General features: G+C 44.3%; 1 long non-coding RNA gene across 1 annotated transcript in view; it reads right to left on the bottom strand.

The window, feature by feature from the left end:
- Nucleotides 1-788: 788 nt before the first annotated feature.
- The window catches only part of LOC144094206 (uncharacterized), a 67,905-nt gene continuing 45,287 nt past the window's right edge, over nt 789-23,406 (bottom strand). The window contains exons 3-5 of the long non-coding RNA XR_013306481.1: nt 4,014-4,143; nt 3,027-3,167; nt 789-1,485 (exon numbers count right to left, since the gene is read on the bottom strand). This is a non-coding gene — a long non-coding RNA (uncharacterized LOC144094206). The remainder of the gene's footprint in view (nt 1,486-3,026; nt 3,168-4,013; nt 4,144-23,406) is intronic.

Below are 23,406 nucleotides of genomic sequence, written 5' to 3'. Positions count from 1 at the left end.
GTAGATATTTATGACAGAAATAGATTCAGTTCGCGCAATCCATTTTTAAGATTGGTTCATAAAAAAATCATGCACCATTTCTCATTGCCTGCAACATGACTCCACGCACCTGGAACATTTTCAATTGGTATCATCCAAAATAAATGAGATTACATGCCTTGCTCTACTAAGCCTAGAACTGAAAATTCTCTCCTCATCCTGAAGCTGCTTAGCAGGGAACGGCCGCATGAAGTCCCTCCGCCGCTGGAATGCCTCGTCTCCAACAAAGGCGTATTGAGCGATCATTCCTGTTCCGGGTAGCTGGGACCGCAGTGGAAGACAGAGCTCGCCAGCAACCACAGCTTTTCCATAATCTGAATTCTTCAGGACGCCACCATCGGTCTGGCAGCCTTCGCTGCCAACATCAATGAGGACTTACTTATATTAGCTATATACGATGGCCATTAGCACAATAGAGAAATTGTGCTGAAATGCAGAGAAGTAGAGTTACCACAAGCACATAAGCCAGATGCAATGAATGCAGTTTTAGCTGCAAAAATCATCAATTAAACATTTTAACAGATTTGCCTGTCTGGTTGGGTTTGAAGACTTATAATAAACTGTACATCTCCAACCAAAAATTTAACTTTTGACCCAACGTTTCGAAGCCGACTCGGCTCCTTCATCAGGGGTGACTGAGGGCAGTAGCTAGCGTCTTTTAAGTATGGAGGGGAGGAGAGGGTCAAAGAAACGACAGCTGTGATGCGAAAGGCGTGGACGAGGGGGAGGGGGGGGGGGGGGGTTAGGCTGTTATTCACGCTGGCGCACTGCAGAGAGGTGGTGAATGGCGACTTCTTTTCATTGAGTCGAAGAGCGAAGTCCCTGGGCATATACTGGGGGCAGGTTTCCTTTTGTGCGGTTGATTTTGTTCGGGCTGGTTTGGATGTGCCAGGATTCCAGAAGGAGCCTTTTGTGGTAATTTGTTTCGGTTCCAAGGATGCGGGCTTCGAAACGTTGGCTCCGAAACGTTGGGTTAAAGTTAAATTTTTGGTTAGAGATGTATAGTTTATTATAAAATCATCAATACTGCCTACTCCCCTTAGCGCAGCATTAATTTTAAAATTACCTACACTGGATTTACGTAGAAAGTGGGCCTATATTAACGCCATCCCCGATCATGCAAGCAAAAATCAGGTGTACAGAAACCTTTCTGTGAAATTTATTACAGTCAAATACCATGTCCTTTAAGGGTGCTTACAGGCAGCAAGAATTTTCAGACACTTCAGGTATTTTATAGTCTGGTACAACTCTAAAATGAAGCACCAAAAACTTCTAAAACGGTCGTCCAAGTGTCATGAGGTCTATGTTTATCCCATTTCACGGAGGACCTGCTAGACACCCGTGATTCCATGCAAGGGGAACAGAACGCAAAATGTCAAACTGTCAACACCACTGGCTGGAGGGCCTGCGTTGAGGGGTGTTTTCCGCTTTGTTCTAAAGTTGTACCTGCGTATAGTGCAAAAAAAAAAAAGATGTAGAAAATGGAGCTGGGCAGGACACATGTCCCCCTCCCTTCTCCCCCCCTCCCCCCTCCAGTTACCTCACCGGGAATATCGACGCACCAACAGTGCAGATATATTTTTAGACAAAATCAAATATGTGAACGAGAGTGTAAACGTCATGGCCATCATCTTGCTCTAAAATATCTTTTTTAACACCGAGTACTGCAACAACTGGAAATACATATCGTAAATATCCTTTTGTCACGCTTAATAAAAAGAAAGTACCGGTACAGTGTGTGTGTTCTTTCCTTCCAATGATGCATATCACATTAGTAAAAAAAATTGCCGCAAAGAATTTACCTGCACCGGGCAAAATCATTTATAACTGAATTTCCTGTGCCATCCTGTTCCATTCTCAGCAACAAGAGCTGACCCATCGCAGTGGCTTAGCAGACAGGGCACTCAGGTACTGAGCCAGGGGACTGCAAGTTCAATGTCGCTGTCAGCGCACGTTAAAGAAGCTCAGGTGGTCTATATTAATTTAGAGCTCTTCACCACGGCATGCCTCTAAGTCCAAGTGTCGCTTCAGGACATTAAACACCCCAATTCTACCTTTAGTTCCAAGAGTGGATATAATGTCATACTGGGCCACAAGGCCTCAAATAAACTGCAATATTATTGTCGCTTGATGATATTCGTGCTTTTGTTTTCAAGCTGGAAAACCAGTGAAAACAATGAAGTCCCATTATATTGCAAGTTTTCTGTAACGCCTAAAGTGACCTGGAGTACAATTTGTCATAGCCACCGTTCGGGTGTTAAAGCTGAAACTGTATGAGACTAGAAATTGAATTATAAATTACTTACTAGGCATGTAATTCCACATGGTGCTTCATCAACACTTTTGTCTTACGTGCCCAGCCAAAGAAAACATGCCACCAAAAATTGTGTATCGTTTTAGGTGGTTCATGTCACAGCGTTAAGTGTTATTTAATGGTTGACTAAATAAAGCACTGCATTCATAGCAGTGGCAACACATCCAGGAAGCCCCTTACAAACGTACACGCACCACAAAGTAGCCTTGTGACCAGCAGTTCTAATGCATTACCTATCATACTGACACTTGAAACCATTTGGTCCGCCACATTAGAGAACCACACTGCGTGCCTCAGATACTCCTGACAGATATAAGCTATCACAGTTTTGCTCAAAGGTGCAACACTAAACCATGACAATTCACACTCATGAAAGGTGAATGTGTTACCCATAACTTGCGAATGCGCTGCACTGATCTCCGATTTCCCTCAGAAAACAAACCTAATTTCGCATCACTAAACAGTTAGATGCTTCAGAACATTGTCATTGACGCATCGCTTGAACACATATCACAGGTCTGTTTTAATAACTTTCACTGGTTAGGGAATGAGCTATACATGTAAGTATATGCAGCTTGCCAACAGTCCTTACGCTGATTGTAAAAATCAAACAGAACTTGTAAGTTGATTAAAGGCACAAAGTACTTGAATTTGCTTAAAACAATTTTTTTACCCTGTAGTTGAAGTAAACATTTCCAGAGTTAGCAGGGGCCGTGATGACATGTTTACCATCAACGGCCCCCAAACAGTCGGGAAACCGCCACCGTTTCTTGAAGCCTTCGGCAATCTCCACTCAATAACCTTCTGATGGCACCTGTGAAAACAGCACAAACAAAACAGTCTCATTTCTGTTGTAAGCGACTCAACCGTTCTTATGCCAACTGTAGGTAATGGTAAAAATAATGAAACAGATAGTACCTGACTGTAATTTTTTTTGCAAGTAAATTGCAACAGGTATTACAGATATGCTGCAGTACCAGGACTTCAATGCAAAGAAGCTATTCCCAGCTCAACCACACACTCCTTGAGCACATGAGGCCTTCATAATGAGCACAGGATTGCTTGCGCTGCTAATGCGTAACGGAGAGTGTGAGAACTGTGCAGACGTTTTTACGGCATTAAGGGCTTCTACACGCAGAGCTGACAACGAAAAGGGTGTATATGCCGTACGGCTGCACTTGGGTGGAGGCAAATGAGTAATTACTCTCTTATTACAAATAGACTCCACGTTGGGCTATACCCTAAACATTTGGCCAACACTGTTCTCAATTCGAGTTATTGACCAATTCGCTCTCGCCCTATCATAAGCTTGCCGCCCCGGTTACCTTAGTTCGCAGAGCGACTGGTCTGGTGAAGCAATGGTCCCGGGTTCGAATCCCGGACCAGAACGAATTTTTCGTTAAATACAAAGTTCCGAAGAAAGCTGTATAGCTTTCCTTTCTAGCCGTATGGGTACGCATGGGTGCATGCCAATGAGTAATTGCTCTCTTATTATGCACCAAAGAACAATGACAATATACTACTCAAGATAATGAAATCATGATCTCTTCAGATAGTTAAAAAAGATAACATCAGTATGCCTATTGCCTGTTATTAATTAGTCAACACAAGAACAGCTTCGTTACCAAAAAAAGGTTTAATGCTACTAGATGATCCTCACATTCATGAACTGGTCCTTGAGTCTGGCCCGGATTATCCGACAACAGAAGTGGGTGGTGACACGAGCTGTTTGAATGCCAACTCTGTAGGCCAAGGCAATATCCTTGATATCTTGTCCTGCCGCTATGTAGCTGGGGAACAAGGATAAGTTTCACAGTATGAATCCTCTTCATCCGTTTTTCAGTTGCCTTTTTAAAGTGCTTTCTTTAAAAACAGCAATGTGCCAGTCACCTGTGCAATTGACATTTAAAATTTACAATGTGACGATCGCGGTCAAGTTTTTTTTTTTTTCAAAGCCATTTATTTGCACTATATGCCATAATGCACAACTCATTTTGGCTACCAATATTTTACATTTCTGTGCATGTGGCCTATAGGTTATGCACGAAGGCTGCCCAAAACTTGTCTTGCAGTACTAAAGCAGTGGAGAGAATTGTGCTACTACATCAAGATGGCCTTGCACCATTTAGTGGACAGAAAATAAACTAGTTTTTAATTCATCCATACACAAGAACTTCTTTGAGTATTCCCAAAAGGAGAATTCATCTACTGTGAGAATACATACTGTTTATAATATCAGTATGATGTGTAGATTATATCTGGAACTGGTAGTGCTACCAAGTTGCCCCACCATCCTCCTCAGTATATGGGCTTAACATAACTTCATTAAACTAACCAGTACTTCAATTTTAAGGTATTTTCACAGAAAGATTTTGGGCGTTTATGCATTGTATGTCTTGAAAGTTTAAGAATAAGAGGAAGGTGGAAGGAATCATGAATGCCAACCACTGTCATACAAGAGGTGTGGGGCGTACGTCTCAAGAAAACCGCGAATATTTCAGAGCACTACCTAAGTAGGCACTGCGGTTAGGAGGCGCTTTGTAAATGTTTGGCGCAGGTCATATAACACTTTACAGTGCTGGGGGCATAAGAAGGTTGGCTTGGCATACTCATGAATTAACTATTAACTAATTTGTAATGTGCATGTTGCAAAATACAAACACAAGTCACGCAGGTTGCAGGAAAGGTCAAGCTTTGTTTTAGGAGTAAGACTTTAGGAAAAAGCTTTGTTTTAGCCTTAAACGTACCATACAAGATAACAGAATCCTGTTTGCGCCACGTAAGGCACAATGTCCTCCATATATTCCACTACTATTACCGTTTTTACGTGTCATGCCAGTTGTGAAAATGTAAATACAGTGTGTTTTGGCCATTTACTAACATCAAGGTGTTTGCGAGCCGTTCACCCGGCTCAAGCGGCTCCCTCACGACGTACTGCCGCGTTAAGTCATCGGTCATGAATGACAGCAGGGTGTCAAACATCTCCGGTGACATTCTGTAGTATTTAAAAAAAATCGTGGTCTCCTTCCCTCATCTGTTGCATCTGCAATAACAAGACAGCAGCTTATGCAATGCATAGCGCTCCAATTCTAATTGATACTTCTATATATACCGGCTGAAAATTTGGAAATGAAAAGTTGGTTATAATGGAGGAAACGGCGCAGTAACTCTAGGGGCAACACTTAAACCATGTCGTGAAGGAAAGGATGAAAAAGTGAATGATGGAAGAGGCGCCTTAGCGGAGAACTTCGGATTAATTTCGATAGTAAAGATCACAAAGCACACAGGCGCCTTCAATTTTAATATTTTTAGCGGCTCTTTGTTAATAAAAAAAGTAACAATGGAAAGAAAAGATGTTACCTCCTTCCCACATCCGTTGCATCTGCAATAACAAGACAGCAGCTTATATAATGCATAAAACTCCAATGCTTGTTGGCACTTCTGTGTATTCTGGGGACTCGCCCCGAAGTCCCCTTTTTGTTTGCTTTCCCGCGATGTACCGTGCAGCAGCATCCTCGCCTCGAGGAGGGGCGCATTCCCTGGTTAGTTACCTTGTGGTGTGGATAGTTGGGGGTGTGAATAAATAACGGTGCTGAGTATCTGAGAGAGCATGAAAAATATGTCATGAATAAAGCTAGTAGGAATGCAGCTGTCTTGAAAAATAGGGCACTGTGGAATTACAACAGGTATGAAGTTGTAAGAGGGATCTGGAAAGGGGTGATGGTTCCTAGCCTAACTTTCGGTAATGCAGTCCTGTACACGAGACCAGATGTTCAAGCCAGGATAGAAATCAAACAACGCGGCGTAGGGAGGCTAGCTTTGGGAGTACATGGCAATACAGCAAATCAGGGGGTACAGGGTGATATGGGATGGGCGTCGTTCGAGAGCAGAGAAGCTAGCTGTAAGATAGCATTTGAGGAGCGATTGAGAAAAAATGGGGGAAAAGCATTGGGCTAAGAAAATTTTCAGGTACCTCTACAAAAGAAATGTTGACACGAAATTGAGAAAGCGAACTAGAAAATTGACAAGCAAATAACTGGACAGCTGTAGGGAGGCAAATCAGCAATTATCGATTAAGAAAAAGGTTAAAGAAACAGAGAGAGCTCTGTGGAAAAGAGGGATGCTGACGAAATCTGCACTAGGAACATACAGGATCTTTAAGCAGGAAATTGCCAAAGAAAATATCTATGATAATTATAGGGGAAGCTCTTTGTTGTTTGAGGCCAGGACGGGAGAAATTCTAGAATTTCAGGATGCAGGAGTTGGGGTCCTTTCCGTCTGCCGCTGGAGTAGAGAGGTCAACGGCTCGTGTGTTGCTACTGAGTCTGTAATAACAACTTTTTCTGGCTCTTCCTGTCCTGACGAACTAAAAATTTGGCCGATTGTCTACCGTGTGGACCCCGCCCTCTTTCGGCCACAGTGACAAAGCATGCAAGTCGGAGACCCGCTGCCGTTTATGTGGAGAAGGTCATTCTGCTTATAACTGCACCTCAGAGCAGCCCCATTGTTGCCTCTGCAGCAATATCCACTCAGCTGATGATGCCGACTTCGCAAAACGTAGTGAAGATCGAGCGTAGCTTGTTGGATATTTTCAAAGATAAGCGGTGCTCAAGAGCCGATGATTACGCTGTTTTTAGCAAGGAAAAAAGACTCCTATGTTAGTCTTATGCGCGCTTCTGTTGGGGACTGAGTCCAACTTGACTGCCTTAGTTGTGACCACAGTAGAAAAATCCCTTCATAAAGTGGTTAAACAAATGCTAAGCACTCTTTCTGATGCGTTGGCTCAGTTTGTTGCAGTTCAATCTGTGTCACCATCAACATCCGTTCTGGCAGCACCGTCTGCATCTGTTTCAGCTTGTGCAGTTAGTGCTAGCAGCTAAAAATCACCTCCTGATGCTCCCCATGTCCCACCTAACGTATCTGTTCCTAGCAGTGCATATCACTCTGATATCTGCAGAACAGGTGTCGAAATGCCGTGCCCTACGCAGAAGCGCCGTGCTTCCTCGCCACCATCTAATTCTATTTCTCCACAGATTAAAGCTAAAAAAGGACCACCCAAACTTCTTCCCCCTGTTGATATCCCCCTTAAAGAGGCGATTGCTGCCTCTTATATCGTTCAATAATCATGACAGGTATCAAAGTGTTAGAATGGAATTGCCGCTCCGTATTGTCATCTCTTCCAGATTTAGAAATACTTATTCGTAAACATATACCTGATATTGTGCTTTTACAAGAAACGTGTTTATCACCTAATAAATCAATTTCAATGAGAAACTTTTAAGTTTTAAGGTCAGATCGCAGTATTGCCAGGAGGAGGGGTGGACTAGTAACCATGCTATCTAAACATATATGTCATCAGGCATCTATCTATAAGAAAATTCTTCTCCCTGAATGTGACCTTTTAGCGATCAAAATTTCATTTCCGCATTGTGCCGATATTACAATTGCTAATTTCTATTTTCGTTTAATTCTACACAGGACAGACTGTTTAGACAGCTTGGTAACTGGCACAAGCAGTGCAGTCATCGCAAGAGATTTTAATTCTAACCATAGTGACTGGGAAAGTAATACTGATTCCTGCGGCCAGATTCTCTGGTCGTGGCTGTCTGCAAACGCTGTACGCTGCTGCAATTCCAGAGAAATAACCTTTATGCGAGAGTTGGCTCGTTCAGCCATTGACTTAACTTCATCACCAAGTAGGCTGAAGGTGACTGATTGGTCGACAGAGGATTCGGATACATCTAGTGACCACTTTCTTATAACTTTCACTATCCGGTTATCTCCGCTCAAAACTAGTTGCGCAACCCATAAATTTGTCAACCACAATTTTTTATAAAAATCTGATGTCCACCTCACTTGCCTCTATAGTTAGTACAAGCTGGGATGACAGAGCTCAGGAGACGGCTTCATTTTTACAAAATGCAGCAGAACACTCAATATTCACTGCGCTCGCAGCAGCCTCTAATAAACAGCCGTCTCCTTGATGGGCAGAAGAATGCGAGGCCTATCGTCGTAGAAGAGCGGCCTGGAAGAGGCTATCTTACAATTGGAGTCCAGCTAATTGGTTAAATTACAAATTCTTCTCTACATCTTTCAAACGAACAACTGCAAAACCCAAGGAGGAGTATAACAAAAATTTAAACACGTTCAGTTCAGTTCAGTTCAGTTCAGTTCAGTTTATTACCTTAAGGACCTCCGTGGGGGTATTACATAAGGGGTGGATTATACAAAAAAAAAATAAGTACAATGGTTGCCATGTGGGTTCAACATACAATATGATCTGTTAGTGCTTTGGAAAAGTTGGATGGGCAGGTGATAGCGGCGATGCTGTGGAAAAGGCCGTTCCAATCTAATGCTGCTCGGGGGAAGAAGGAGGCAGCGAACGTGGTCGTATGGGTCCGAGGCCGGGCAACTTGAAGAATGTGACCAGTGCGATGCGATATGCGAGTTGGTGATGTGATATAGCCTGCGTAACCGTGGGTGCTGTAAAAGAACTTATGAAACAGGTTTAGGCTGGCAATGCGGCGACGAATAACAAGGGTTGATAAGGCGGATTCTGCTTTTAAAGACGACACGCTGACTTGGTATGAATAGGTATTGTGGATGAATCTAGTGGCACGGTTCTGGACGGATTCGAGGGCATTTATGAGGTATATTTGATGTGGATTCCATATGGGGGATGCATATTCTAGTTTCGGTCTGATTAGCGATTGGTAAGCCAGGAGTTTAACTTGTTGGGGAGCGTGACGTAAGTGGCGTTTCAAAAAGCCTAGTGTTTTATTCGCGGATGATATTACATTAGAAATATGTGTGCGCCAAGATAAATCATGAGATAGCGTGACTCTTAAGTACTTAAATGAGTTAACTGCTTCTATTGGGATTTGAGCTATATTGTACGAAAAAATAAATGGTTTAGTGCGACGGGTGAAGGATACAATCTTGCATTTCTGAGGGTTAAGTGTCATCATCCACAGGTCGCTCCATTTCTGAACGTTAGTTAGGTCAGTCTGGAGGGCTTCTTGGTGGGAAGAGTTATTAATAGTACGATAAATGACGCAATCATCTGCGAACATACGAATGTGACATGATACGTGGAGGGGCAAGTCATTAATGTATATTAAGAATAATAACGGTCCGAGCACTGATCCTTGGGGGACGCCTGAGGTTACTGGAATGTAATCAGAAAATTCGTTATTAACTATGACTAATTGGGTTCGATTTGTTAAAAATTCCTTAATCCAGTTTAGAATGCTAGGTTGAATATTTAGGTAAGAGAGCTTAAGTAGTAATCTCTGGTGTGGTACTTTGTCAAAGGCTTTTGCGTAATCTAAAAAAATAGCATCAATCTGTTGGTTGCAGTCAAGGTTAGCATGTAAGTCATGAACAAATGTAGCCAGTTTTGTCTCACAGGAAAAGTTTTTATGGAAGCCATGTTGTGATGAATGAAAGAAATTGTTGGAATCGAGAAAGTTCATGACTTGAGAATAAATTACATGCTCCATGATTTTACAAGGAATGCTTGTTAGGGAAATGGGTCGATAATTTAAGGGCGAGTTTTTGTTACCGGACTTGAAGATTGGGACGACCTTTCCCACTTTCCAGTCATGCGGTATGTTACCTGAAGAGAGAGACTGAGAGTACAATAGTGATAAGTAGGCCGCGGAAATGTGCTTAGTATTTTTCAGAAATTTCGAGTTAATTTCATCGATCCCGGCTGATGACGTTAGCTTGATGTTTTCGATACGAGATGATATACCATCTGCGAAGAAAGAAACTGGATCCATGGTTGACGCTGTGAAGGAACTTATGAAGGCGTTAGCAGGTAAATCACACTCTTTCGCAAAAACAGTTGAAAAGGCTCTATTGAAAATGTCAGCACATTCACAATCGCTGATGGTTTGACCCATATCGTTAGTAAGAACAATTGTGCGTGTATCCTTCGGGTTTACTACGTGCCAGAATTTTTTAGGGTTGTGTATTAGCATTTTTGGCAAGTCAGAGTGGAAAAAGGTGTCTTTTGCGTTGCGGATAGCAGCAAGGTAATCACCTTCGGCAGTGTAGTACTTTTCCCATGATGCTTGGCTTGGTTTCCGCTTTGCTGCCCGATAGTGACGCTTTTTCTTGTTTTCCAGGCGTTTCAGGGCCGTAGTAAACCACGGTTTTTGCTGGTTAGCACGGAAACTAGCTACCAGAATGTACTTGTTTGTTAGTTCGTGAACTTTGTCCCTGAAAATCGTCCAATTTTCGTTAAGAGACTTTGTGTAGAAATAGGTTTCATAAGTTGTAAAAAAACCAGTTAGTTCTTCATTTATTGCTTGAAAATCACCTTTTTCATAAATCACCTTTTTCATAAAGACGAATTGTTTTCCCGGAAACTTGACGAAGCATGGGTGTAAAACTGAAGGTAGCATGAATGACTTTATGATCACTTATTTCCCTTAGGTATGTAATACTTGTTGCGCTATCAGGGCTGTTGGTTAATATCAGATCTAGAGTGTTGGCGGAATTCTGCGCAATGCGCGTTGGCTCTAATATTAGCTGAGTAAGGTTGAAGTTAAGACAGACATCGACAAAATTTTTTGCTTCTGAAGAATTTGTCATGGAGGTGTAGTTACGCCAGTCAATAGTGGGAAAATTGAAATCACCAAAAAGAACAATATCTGCGTTAGGATACGATGATGTCAGTTCACTCAGCACATTGTTTAGTTTGTAGGAAAAGTCCGGATCATTTTGCGGTGGCCTGTAACAGACTCCTACCAGCACAGTTCGGGGGGCAGCGTGGCAGAGCAGCCATAGCAGTTCTAAGTTAGAATCTACATTGATTAAGGATGCTGAAAACTGCTGATGTACGGCTATGAGCACGCCACCGCCACGGGCTCTTTCCCGGTCTTTACGGTAAACTTTAAAGTTGGGCAGCGCAGCTAAAATTTCGGTATCACTGATATTGCCTGTTAACCACGTTTCTGTAAGAATGAGAAGGGTGCTGTTGGTTGATAAGACAAGACTAGATACGATTTCCCGTTTCGGTAAAAAGCTTCGTATGTTAGTAAATACTGCAGATAAGGTAAGATTAGTTCGGGGGGTGTGCTGTCGGGGAGTTGCTTTAGAGCGAGCAGAGTGTGATTGCTATGGCACTTCTTTTACCGTTTCCGTCAAGTCGTCGAATATATACTGCTTGGGGCCTATGTACAGTGTTTTAAAGCGCAGTGCGTATTTATCAGATGTTTCTTTCGCGAAACATAGTAAATGTTTGCGTGCCTTACGGACAGAATGTGAAAAGTCTTCTCCTATGCTGTAGTCGGTGTCTTTTAGTTTCCGGGCGTTTTTTAGGATGGATTCTTTTGTCTTATGGAAAGTGCATTTAACGATAATGGGTCGACATCGTTCACTTGAGTGACGGCCAAGACGATGTGCTCTTTCTATTTCTTTTGGGTCTATGGTGATGTCCAAATTTTCACTGCAAAGGCGGGTGACCAGTTCTTCAGACTCAGAGGACGTTTCCTTTGAGCTAGTATCAGGTAAGCCATAAAATAGCAGGTTGTTGCGGCGCGACCGGTTTTCGGCATCGTCTACTCTGGATTCGAGGTTACTGATTTGGCTCGCCGACGTGGCGGCATCAGTCTTAATGGATTCAACTTCTGTTTTAAGTGATGCGAGGTCCTGATAGTGGGTTTCTAATTCGGTAATGCGCTTACCTAATTCGGTGATCGATTTGTCTGTCGCTACTAACCTGCTGCTGAGGTCTTTTACTTCGCTGATTAACGTGCTTTGGCCCGATGTTAGTTTCTGTAGTTCTGCAAGTATGGCGGCAGTGTCAGGACCAGGGTTAGTTTCTATGTCACCGGATTGCATAAGCAACGAATGGACAACAGCAAAGCATTCAACGACAATACAAGTACAACACTGCGGGCTCGGCAGCTGAATTAAGAAGTAGTTGCTCGATTTCTTTGCAAAAAGAGAGTATGATTTTCTAACCTGCATGGCGAAGACAAGAGGGTTACTCGTCCGCGCAGTGGCACAGCTGCCGAGCCCACAAGGCGCCGCGGTCCACGGGCGATCTTTTATAGGTGGCGAAAAACATGATGTCTGCGGCGATTGTATTTCCCACGACGAACGGATGGTCCCAGAGCCAGGTGGTGGCGAAATCCAGGTAAACGTGACGCCAGCCGCTGTTACGGAATTGGTATCAGCTTCATGACTGCCGTAGTGATGACGATAACGTGGCCGCACGTCAACGCAGGCAGCAGCCAGAACAGGCAACAGCACATGTGTGAACACAGGAAGGAGCACCTGCATGGCGAAGACAAGAGGGTTACTCGTCCGCGCAGTGGCACAGCTGCCGAGTCTACAAGGCGCCGCGGTCCACGGGCGATCTTTTATAGGTGGCGAAAAACATGATGTCTGCGGCGATTGTATTTCCCACGACGAACGGATGGTCCCAGAGCCAGGTGGTGGCGAAATCCAGGTAAACGTGACGTCAGCCGCTGTTACGGAATTGGTATCAGCTTCATGACTGCCGTAGTGATGACGATAACGTGGCCGCACGTCAACGCAGTCAGCAGCCAGAACAGGCAACAGCACATGTGTGAACACAGGAAGGAGCACCTGCATGGCGAAGACAAGAGGGTTACTCGTCCGCGCAGTGGCACAGCTGCCGAGCCCACCCATGTATCTTTCAAACACTCGTAATCGGAAGGCCATGTATAGATTCATGGAATGTAACAAGAGTTCTGTACTCCCTCACCTCACTAGTTCAACAGTGTTATCACCACAAAATGCTCATGATACCCTACCGCGTATTGCTCAGGGATTGGCGTTTCGTTTCCAAACGCAGAGAAACGTCCCTTTGTGCACAATCTCACCCTCTTTGGATTATACCGAGGTGGATGCATCAGAGCTCCTCTCAGTCCTGGCAATGCTGCATCCTGCAGCTCCTGGACAAGATGGTGTCACTGTTAGTATGATTAAAATTTTAGCCCAGGATTTTAAAAGCGACCGCTTAAATATGCTCGTTGGAAAATGCATGAATTCCAAGCATTTGGACGACAGCGAAAACTATTTTATTGATGAAAGATGAAGGGAAAGGATACGTCTTAGATAATATTCGGGCAATGGCTCTAACTTCAAATCTAGTCAAATTAATAGAAAAAATAGCGCACAGTCGCCCCACAAAACATGTTCATTACGTCAACGGTCTCAGCTCAGCCCAGATTGCCTTTCGTCGCGGATGCTCTATATGGTCCGCGCATGTGGATCTAGAGAGCAGAATCCAGTCCTCGCTACGCATAAGGGAAGTTTCAGCTTTAGTGACTTTTGATGTAGCAAAGGCCTATGACAGTGTGGAACATACTAGTTTACTAAAGAGACTTGATCAGTTACATCCTCCAACCTAAATTTATGCGTGGATATCTGAATTTCTGAAGGACAGATACTTTTACTCCACAGAGGGAACCCTATGTTCTAATAAATATTATCAGTCAAGAGGTGTGCCGCAAGGATCGGTGCTATCCCCACTGCTTTTTAATAGTTTGGTCAGTGGCATCCCCGTTCGCCCTAATATAACAGTTTTTGTGTATGCAGATGAGAGATTTTTACGCTTCGAGCAGGGATATCCATTCTCTTTACCAGATTCTGCAAGGATATTTTGATGCTCTTGGTACATGGTTGCACGGTATTAATTTATCCCAGAATGTTGACAAATGCGGCGTTTTGGTATTTCCTCCAGACGCGCCTTTGCACATTTCATTAGTCCATCGCTCTAACCAGATTCAACAAATGGAATCCGTTAAATATATAGGTGTTACTTATCACCCACCATTACATTGGAGCCTTCATATAAAGAACAATGTGTTTAAAGGAGAACGCGCTCTAGGCCGGCTGACAAGAATCGCCATAAAAAGTTGGGGATGCGCCGCGACACATTATTGTTACTCTACAAAGCCTATGTAAGACCCAAGCCGCCGCGGTGGCTGAGTGGTTATGGCGCTCGGCTGCTGGCCCAAAAGACGCGGGCTCGATCCCGGCAGCGGCTGTCGAATTTCGATGGAGGCGAAATTATAGAGGCCCGTGTACTGTGCGATGTCAGTGCACGTTAAAGAACCCCAGGTGGTCGAAATTTCCGGAGCCCTTCACTACGGCGTCTCTCATAGCCCGAGTCGCTTTGGGACGTTAAACCCCATAAACCAAACCAATGTAAGACCCATACTTGAATTTGGTTGCTTTCTGTTCTCTAGTAGCGCAAACTACAAGATTCAACCCTTAATCTTACTGGAAATCCGTGCTCTACGTCCCTGCCTAGGTCTCCCAAAATCAGTTTCAAACGCGCTGCTTTATCTGGAAGCCCGTGTCCCTGATCTGAATTCCCGCTTTCAAATACTCACGGTGCGAACTTTGCTCAGGTCGTTGGACCCGTTGACTGATGTCAGTACTCCTATTTGTGTGTCTGAGCCGGCCTTATTCTTTTCTCATCGTTGGCCACGGTATCAAATGCCACAAATTCTGTTAATAACGCAGAACCCTTTAACACCGATCGGTGTTGATCTCAGTTCTTTGCAGTGGGTTGTTGACACGCCCGCAGCAGTGGAATTCCATTTTGACCACATCTTCCCATCTCATGCTAAACACATGCCCGAAAACATTTTAAACGGTCTTCTCTCTGATCTCATAAAAGAATACCCCCATGATACGGTGCTTTCTACCAATGTCTCCGTGAGCTGCCAAAAAGCTGCAGTTGCCATCTTTCTTTTTCGACATTGTTATTGCGCTACTCATGGTTTACACAAACAAGAACGACACATACAGACAGGGCGCAAACTATTAACTGATTTTATTGCGTGGGAAATTCGTTTTATATGAACTTTCAAGATGAAAAAGACGGGACACAAAAACAAGTCGCTTCATAGAAATAAGTTGAATCTTCTGCTGACAGGCATGCGTGGAGGAAGCAGTCTTTTAACTTCCATAAAAAGTTAATCTCTCGCTTCGTCAGCGCTACCGAAGGGTTGCTTAAGGAAGTGCCTTCCTTTTCAGACGTCATACAGAGTGCTTTATATAGCACCCATTGCATTTTATCTTGGGATCGAAGAATGACAGTGGTGCTATCAAGCAATGGCTTAGTTTTTGCACTTGGAGCAATGCGCCGCCAGATTACCCGATGCGGGAGCCAAGCCGCATAACCTGCGATGCTCCCGCGGAGCCGTTCATTTAGACATCGTCCCGTCTGACCGACATATGCCCTGCCACATGATAACGGTATCTTGTACACGACTCCGGAGTTACATGTCACAAACTTGGTCGCGTGCTTGACCCCACACGTGCTCTCACTATTCCTTGGCTGTAGGTTGTTCAGTTTAGCACAAAAACTTCTATTTCTTTGGCGCAGAGAACACATCTGCCACATTATGCTTTTCAGCAACTTTCTACGGCCTATGCGAGACGGCATGTACATAAGGCGATACAACCGGCTTCTTATTTTTGTCCCGCTCTTTTTTGTCCTTTTGTTTCTCTTTTACGGCTGTCTTTAGGACACTATCAGCCACTGATACAAGCATCTGTATGGGATAGCCCGCTGCTTTCAGGCGTTCAGCTTGCAAGTTGATGTTGTCACTAACTTGTGATGAAAGGACTTTTTCACTGCCTGGGTGAAGGAAGACATCGTAATTCCGCGCTTTATGAGCTTCGAAGTACTGCAGGTACTGCAGGCTCGAGGTACTGCAGGTATCTCGAGGTACTGCAGGCTTCCGCCCTTTGGGACTTCATGCGTAAACTCGTCCAGGGTGCGCTGTTTCAAATTGCTCCAGGATGTCGTGCATGAAGCTTTTCGTCACGCCTCCCTGACGAGAGCAGACTAAGAAATCATCAACATACGTGAAACATTTAACGACACCGACTGTCTTCAAGGTTTCAGCAAGCAGTCGGTCTCCTCTGGCCAGGTACAAGTCACAGAGCACAGGCGCTATGCAACTACCAATACGTATCCCTTCTTTCTGGGTGTACACTTCCCCGCCGAACTCGATGAACAGAGAAGACAAGTATTGCGCTATGAAAGCCAAAAAATCCAAGGTGCTAACACCGCTTCCATTCATAAATTTCACTTCAGCATATTAAGCCATTGCTTCCTCCACCACGTCAAGTACATGTTTCTGTGGAATATTGTAGAATAAGTCATTTACATCTATCGACAAGCAAGATTCCTTTGGCTACTCTTGTAGAAACACGATCACCTCGTCCGAATTCTTGATTAGAAAAGGGTCTTTTACGGACAGTTTGTTCAGGTTCTTCTGCAGGAATCTCGCCAATATTTTTGGCACGTACTTCTATCTTCCACTATTGTCCTGGGTGGATTGCCCTGCTTATGCGTCTTTACCGAGGAGAAGACATTCAAACACAATGCCTTGCATTCCTTTATGTCATTTGCTAGTTTTTCTAAGCCCATGGACTCACATAGCTGAAATGCTTCCCTTCGAATGGCTTTTCGTCTTGTTTCGTCCCAGTTCTCTTCTCTCTTGAAGTTCTTGAGTATCGCTTCTGTTGTTTTCGCTTTGTGCAGTCCTGCATCAATGACAGCCAACTGTCCTGTTTCATCTGACATCAGGAAGCTTCAAGTCGTTTTCTCGAAGGAATTTCACAACTTTTCCCGGGTTCAAGCGAGGCCACGTAGTAGTGACTTCCCTTTCTATGCACTTTTGCGCCTCCAATTTGCATGCATCTCTTTCTTCCTTGTCGGCTTTGTTGGCTATTGCATGGGACATACCTAAGAGTTGGAGTGACTTTGCGGTAAACTGAACAGCGTACTTCGGTCCCTTGCTCAAAGTCGCAAGAAGTTTTGCCGGTATGCTGCTCCCAGTTATATTTACCACGTCGGATTTTTCCCGGGCCTTTTTTCTCCTCCGCGGTAAATTGCGAAGGGAAGCTTCCCATGCTCGCTGGTCTAGCACTTCTGCCAAGTCAAACAACTACCTCACAATCTGCTTTCTACTCCTTGAATTCAGCGTTGAAGCGCAGATAACCCTGATGTAGTCTTGGTAGATACGCACTCGTCTCCAGATCTCTCCTCGTAAAAGTTTGCAAACGCGTCTCGACGTTGTCTCTCTTGGTGCTATGAATCCGAACAGGAGCGAAATCACGGGTCCACTCAGTCCATACACAAGGCATACGTCAGTGTTCGTGTGCAGCTTCTGGCTTCAGCGATGAGCGAAATGAAAAGAAACACTTGTGGGAGGGGGGGGGGGGGGTAAAGTAGGAACGTGAAGGCCCGATATGTACTAGAAATGAAACTAAGAAGAGCTTTAAATGGGCCTAGCTGGTTTGTAATCTTCGGCATTATTGCGCTACTGATGGTTTACACAAACAAGAACGACACATACAGACAGGGCGCAAACTATCAACTGATTTTATTGCATGGGAAATTCGTTTTGCATGAACTGTTAAGATGAAAATAAAAGGGACACAAAAACAAGTAGCTTCATGGAGATGAGTTGTCTAATCATCTGCTGACAAGCATGCGTGGAGGATGCAGTCTTTCACTTCCTTAAAAAGTTAATCTCTCCATTCGTCAGCGCTACCGAAGGGTCGCTTACGCAAGTGCCTTCCTTCTCAGACGTCATGCAAAATGCTTCATACAGCTCCCTTTGCATTTTATCTTGGTATCGAAGGATAACAGTGGTGCTATCAAGCAATGGCTTACAGTTTTTGCACCCTTCTTTTTTGTGTCCTTTTTTCATCTTAACAGTTCATATAAAACGAATTTTCCACGCAATAAAATCAGTTGATAGTTTGCGCCCTGTCTGTATGTGTCGTTCTTGTTTGTGTAAACACTGAGTAGCACAATAACAATGTCGAAGATTACAAACCCACTAGGCCCATTTGAAGCTCTTCTTGGCATCTTTTCGCAGGATTTGGCATGGAGCTCCATATTATATACCTATATTTTTTGCGAAATTCTTGGCCCTTGCAATGGCCTTGCACAAAATTTCATGTCATGTGTCTCACGTTATTATCCTCGCTAATTGTTTGCCAGTTTTAGTCTCCCTTGAAACCTCACAGATTTTTCGAGCCGTTTCCTGCGATTTTTGGTCCCATGCACTTTGAAGGAGGTCCGCTTTGTCTGGATCCCTGGCCATTCAGGTACTCATTCAAATGAGGTGGTTGATTACTTAGCAAGGTCAGCTCTTGATGGGTCAGTGACACATCCCGTCCCGAATTCCAGCCCGCTGGTGATTTTCAGGTTTGAATTGTTCCAAAACATATCATTTCATTCATTTATTCAATACTGCCAGCCTTGGTAGGCCCTGGAAGGAGGGTCAATAAAACGAGATACAAGGCATGGTTACATTCAGCACACAAAATAAAAGATAAACAAACCGGAGACAACACATGCATGATTCGAACAAAAAATAGGTAAATTGAACACAATTGTTTTTTTCGCCCGAACTGGGCATACAATATTAAAAGGTCGTTATAAAAACTTAGCAATGCTCTCAGTGCTTATTTCTCCACTCAAAGGAACCTGGTTCCACTCAGTTATTGTTCGGAGAAAATAAGAATATTTGTAAAAGTTTGTTCTGGCACAATAAGATGTTAAGGCCTGGGCGTGACGATGTCTCGTTAATCGCGTCACTAGTTGTTTTAAGTAAGGGTCCGGGTTCATTGATAACTTGTTATTTTTCAACAAAAAGAAAAATTTTAGTCGCAAAATCTTTCTTCGAGTTTCCGGTGTCTGTACGCCATTAACAGTCATTAAAGTTGTAGAGGAGTAGGTAGTGCGGAATTTAGAAAAATAAAACGAACTGATTTCCGCTGAATCATTTTTAACGCATAGATATTAGTTTTAATAAAAGGATCCCACACTGTGCAGGCATATTCTAATTTTGGTCTAATGATTGATGTATAAGCTAAAAGCTTAGTTGCGGAAGGGGCTCGTTTTAATTTGTATCTAAGAAAACCCAGTTAACGGAAGGATGATGCACAAATGTTAGAAATGTGAGCATTCCAACTTAAGGTATTAGTTATTGTTGCAGCAAGGTACTTGTACTGCGTTACCTCTGATAGACACCATGATGATAGGCGGCACTGATAAGATAGACTGTTTTTTGCTAGTTATTCTCATGAATAACTGTTTTTCAACATTTAGTTTCATATTGTGTCTGCAACACCAATCGTTAATGCTGTTGAGGTTAAAGTTAAGCACAACTTGGTCCTCCGGAGTTTTAATTTCTGTGAATAAAACGCAGTAATCCGCGAACAGCCTAATTTGAACTTGTTGTGTGATAACGTTAGCAATATCGTTTATATAGATAAGAAATAATAACATACCAAGGACGCTTGCCTGAGGGACTACAGATGTTAGCGGGAGGGAGCGCGAGGAGTGACCACCAACACTAACAAATTGGGTTCTGTCAGTGAGGTATGCAGTAATCCAATTGATTAAGAAAGAAGGTAGACCAGCGAATTTGAGTTTACAAATTACTTTGCTAGGTGAAACAAGATCAATCGCTTTCGTAAAATCTAAAAAAAATTACATCTACTTGGCCTGATCTATTGAGGATTTCTGCGAAGCTGTGCACAACTGAAGGTAATTGAGTTACAGTTGAGTAACCTTTCCCAGAACCATGCTGAAGTGGAGTTAGAAAACCTTTGTTATTTAGAAATTCAATTACGTATTTGGCAATAATGTGTTCTAACATTTTACAACATGATAGCAACGAAATGGGGCGATAATTCTAGAGGAGAGTGGAGTTGTCTTTTTTGAGCACAGGGACTATACGAACCGCTCGCCAGTCAGAAGAAAGGTTTGCCGACGAAATGGACGCTCGGAAAATAACGGCTAAGAACATCGATAACATTTCAGCGTAACGGTGTAAGAATACATCGGGGATGTTATCTGGTCGTGGAGACGAACGTAGTTTTAAGTTATGAAGCATTGCACAGACACCAGGCAAAGACACCAAGTTACACTCATCATCGTTTTGTTGGTGGAGGACATCGCTTTGCGCATGTCTGACTGGAATGGAAAAACACTCTGGAAATATCCATTAAAATGATTCGCGATTACTTGCTTGTCATTAATTATAGCACCGCCATGCAGTATTTGATCTACTGGCTTTCTCTTTTTGGATAAATGGCTCAAAAATTTATCAGGCTTACTTTACAAATTTAGGCAAACTAACCTGAAAATAGTGCAGCTTGGCTCTGCTCACAGCCTGAGTAAGTGTGGCCCGTGTACGATCAATGATGCGCTGGCAGGCGCCACTGCGTTTCAAACGTTTCAGATTCCTTTTGGTTTGTAAGATATATTGTGTAATCCAAGGTGTTGCTTTTGTACGCTTCCTGATTTTGTTTGGGATAAAATTGTCTAGACAATGACTGCATATCTCCTTAAACAAGTGCCATAGTACAGTGACGTCAGACCCATGATAATCACTTAGTCGAAGATCAAGATAGGCTAGCACACTTTCGTCTCTTGCGCGTGTAAAATCTTTCACAGTTTCACGTTGTGCAAGAGCAGAGTTGTCGCTAAAAGATGGTAGCGTGCCGAAGTTTCTGAAGGCAAGAAGTGTGCCCTTTGCATTACAACCTGCGGTCGAGGCCGAGCTTAATAAGCTGGAAGGCATGGGAGTCATTTCACCAGTTGCGACGAGCAGCTATGCCACACCGGTTGTACCAGTAGTAAAGAAGGACGGTGGCATAAGACTATGCGGTGATTACAAGACCACCCTAAATCCTTGTCTTGAAACTGACCGGTACCCACTGCCGAGAGTCGATGAGTTGTTTGCGGCGCTCGCAGGGGGCCAAGAATTTTCTAAGATTGATCTCAACCGAGCCTATTATCAGGTGGTGGTGTCGGAGTCGTCAAGAGAGTACTTGACAATCAATACCCATAAAGGACTTTTTGCGGTAAACAGACTACCGTTCGGGGTTTCATCGGCACCATCCATTTTCCAAAGAATTATGGACACAATGCGTTGGCGTCATCCGCGATACTGGCGCATTACGACACCGATAAGCTTTTGCAAGTGGCTTGTGACGCTTCCCAGTACGGCGTGGGTTCAGTACTTTCTCATGTTGCGGACGATGGAAGCCCTCGCCCGGTCGCTTATGCGTCGCGCACATTAAATGACGCTGAGAAAAAATACAGTCAGCTAGAAAAGGAAGCACTTGCCATCATTTTTGCAGTCAAAAAGTTTCATTTCTACATCTGTGGAAGATGTTTCACATTGATCACGGATCACAAGCCGTTACAAACCATCCTGGGGCAGAAGACAGGCATTCCACCGATCGCGGCAGCACGCTTGCAGCGATGGGCCATCACTTTGTCTGCTTACAACTACTCGCTCGTGTACAAAAAGTCAAGTGACAACGCAGAGGCAGATTTTCTTTCAAGGTTCCCTCTCCAGGGCCAGCAAGACGGCACGTCCGAAGGCGAGGAATCATTTTATGCATTGCGCCTGGAGTCGATGCCCCTATCCGCCAAAGAGATTGCGCGTGCCACATCACGTGATCCCATGTTTAGTAAGGTGCTCCAGTTTACTAGCACAGGTTGGCCATCGTACCTGCGAGATGCAAGTCGAAAGCAATTTTTCGACAGACGTTTGCAGATCAGCGTGCGTCAAGGGTGCCTCATGTATGGCATGAGGGTTGTTACCCCGTCTACTTTTCGAGAGTCTGTTCTCGACGAACTGCACCAAGGTCATCCTGGAATCGTGCGGAGCAAGGAATTGGCTCGCAGCTACGTCTGGTGGCCGTCAATTGATGCAGATTTGGAGACAAGAGTACGAAGTTGTCAAGCGTGCCAGCAACAACGTAAGGATCCATGTAAGGCACCTCTGCATCCTTGGGCATGGCCGACCGCACCATGGAGGCGAACTCACATGGACTTCGCGGGGCCTTTTCGAGGAACCACATTTCTAGTGGTAGTACATTCCCACTCGAAGTGGCCAGAGGTGTTCGTCATGCGCAGCACAACGTCCGAACGTACTGTTGCTTGCTTGCGTGAACTTTTCTGTAGATTCGGATTGCCAGAGACGGTAGTGTCCGACAATGGGCCACAACTGGTGTCCGAAGAGTTCAAGGCATTCATGCGGGACATCGGGGCCAGACATGCCGTGACCGCCCCTTATCACCCAAGCACAAATGGTTTGGCAGAACGTTTTGTGCTAACATTGAAGTCGACTCTGCGCAAATCACCTCCAGATGAATCTGTCGAAGTGACACTTCATAAATTTTTGTTGGCATACCGAAATAGGCCTCATCCTACGACAGGAGAGGCACCAGCTAACCTCTTGATTGGTAGAAGATTGCGTACTAAGCTGGATGCAATCAAGCCGACGGTGGAAGGGAAGGTTTTGCGCAGTCAGTTCACCCAAATGCAACAAAGGAAAAGCAACAGAGACTGTTTTTGCATTAATTACAGTGTTTTAGTTCGAAATTACAGAGGCTCGCCGAAGTGGTTTCGTGGAACTGTCCTCAAGAAAACTGGACCAGTCTCCTACAAAGTCCTGGTGAGCACGCCCGGAGGCAAGTTCATCTGGCGTCGGCACCTCGACCAACTGCTGGGTAACACAAGCCCTAAGGTGACACCAGGGTCATCCGACGTAGACAACGTGGAGGGGTTCCTGCTTTTCCCTCCAAACCAAACAGGTGACCAGCCAGCATCAGAAGAAGCGGTGCCCTTGCAGCCTCCCGAAGTACCTCCGGCGCCCGCTCCTACAGCCGAGACGTCGGCTCTTGGAAGGCGCTACCCGTCAAGAAATCGCCGTCCACCCGAGCGATACGAAGCTGGTTTTTAACTATTGCATAAGGATACAATTGCACCCTCTAAATAAAAGGGGAGGAGTGTTGTGTAATCGTCGCGGCTAGAGCGATAGCGGCGGCGCGACGATCGCGAGAGCTGGCTATAAGGTAAGCCGCGCTGTTCGGCCACCGGAGGATTCCACTACAAGCTGTGATGGAATAAACCACGTTCGGTTTTCCGCCCACCTGGCCTTCGGTTGCTGTCCCCGACAAACTCGATAGACAGGAAGTCGCGTGAAGCATTAAAGACACATGAAAAGCAC

The sequence above is a fragment of the Amblyomma americanum genome, chromosome 6 (genome assembly GCF_052857255.1).
Source record: "Amblyomma americanum isolate KBUSLIRL-KWMA chromosome 6, ASM5285725v1, whole genome shotgun sequence".
NCBI lineage: Eukaryota > Metazoa > Arthropoda > Arachnida > Ixodida > Ixodidae > Amblyomma > Amblyomma americanum.
Note: the sequence above shows the minus strand (reverse complement) of the source record. Positions and strands in the feature narration are given on the sequence as shown.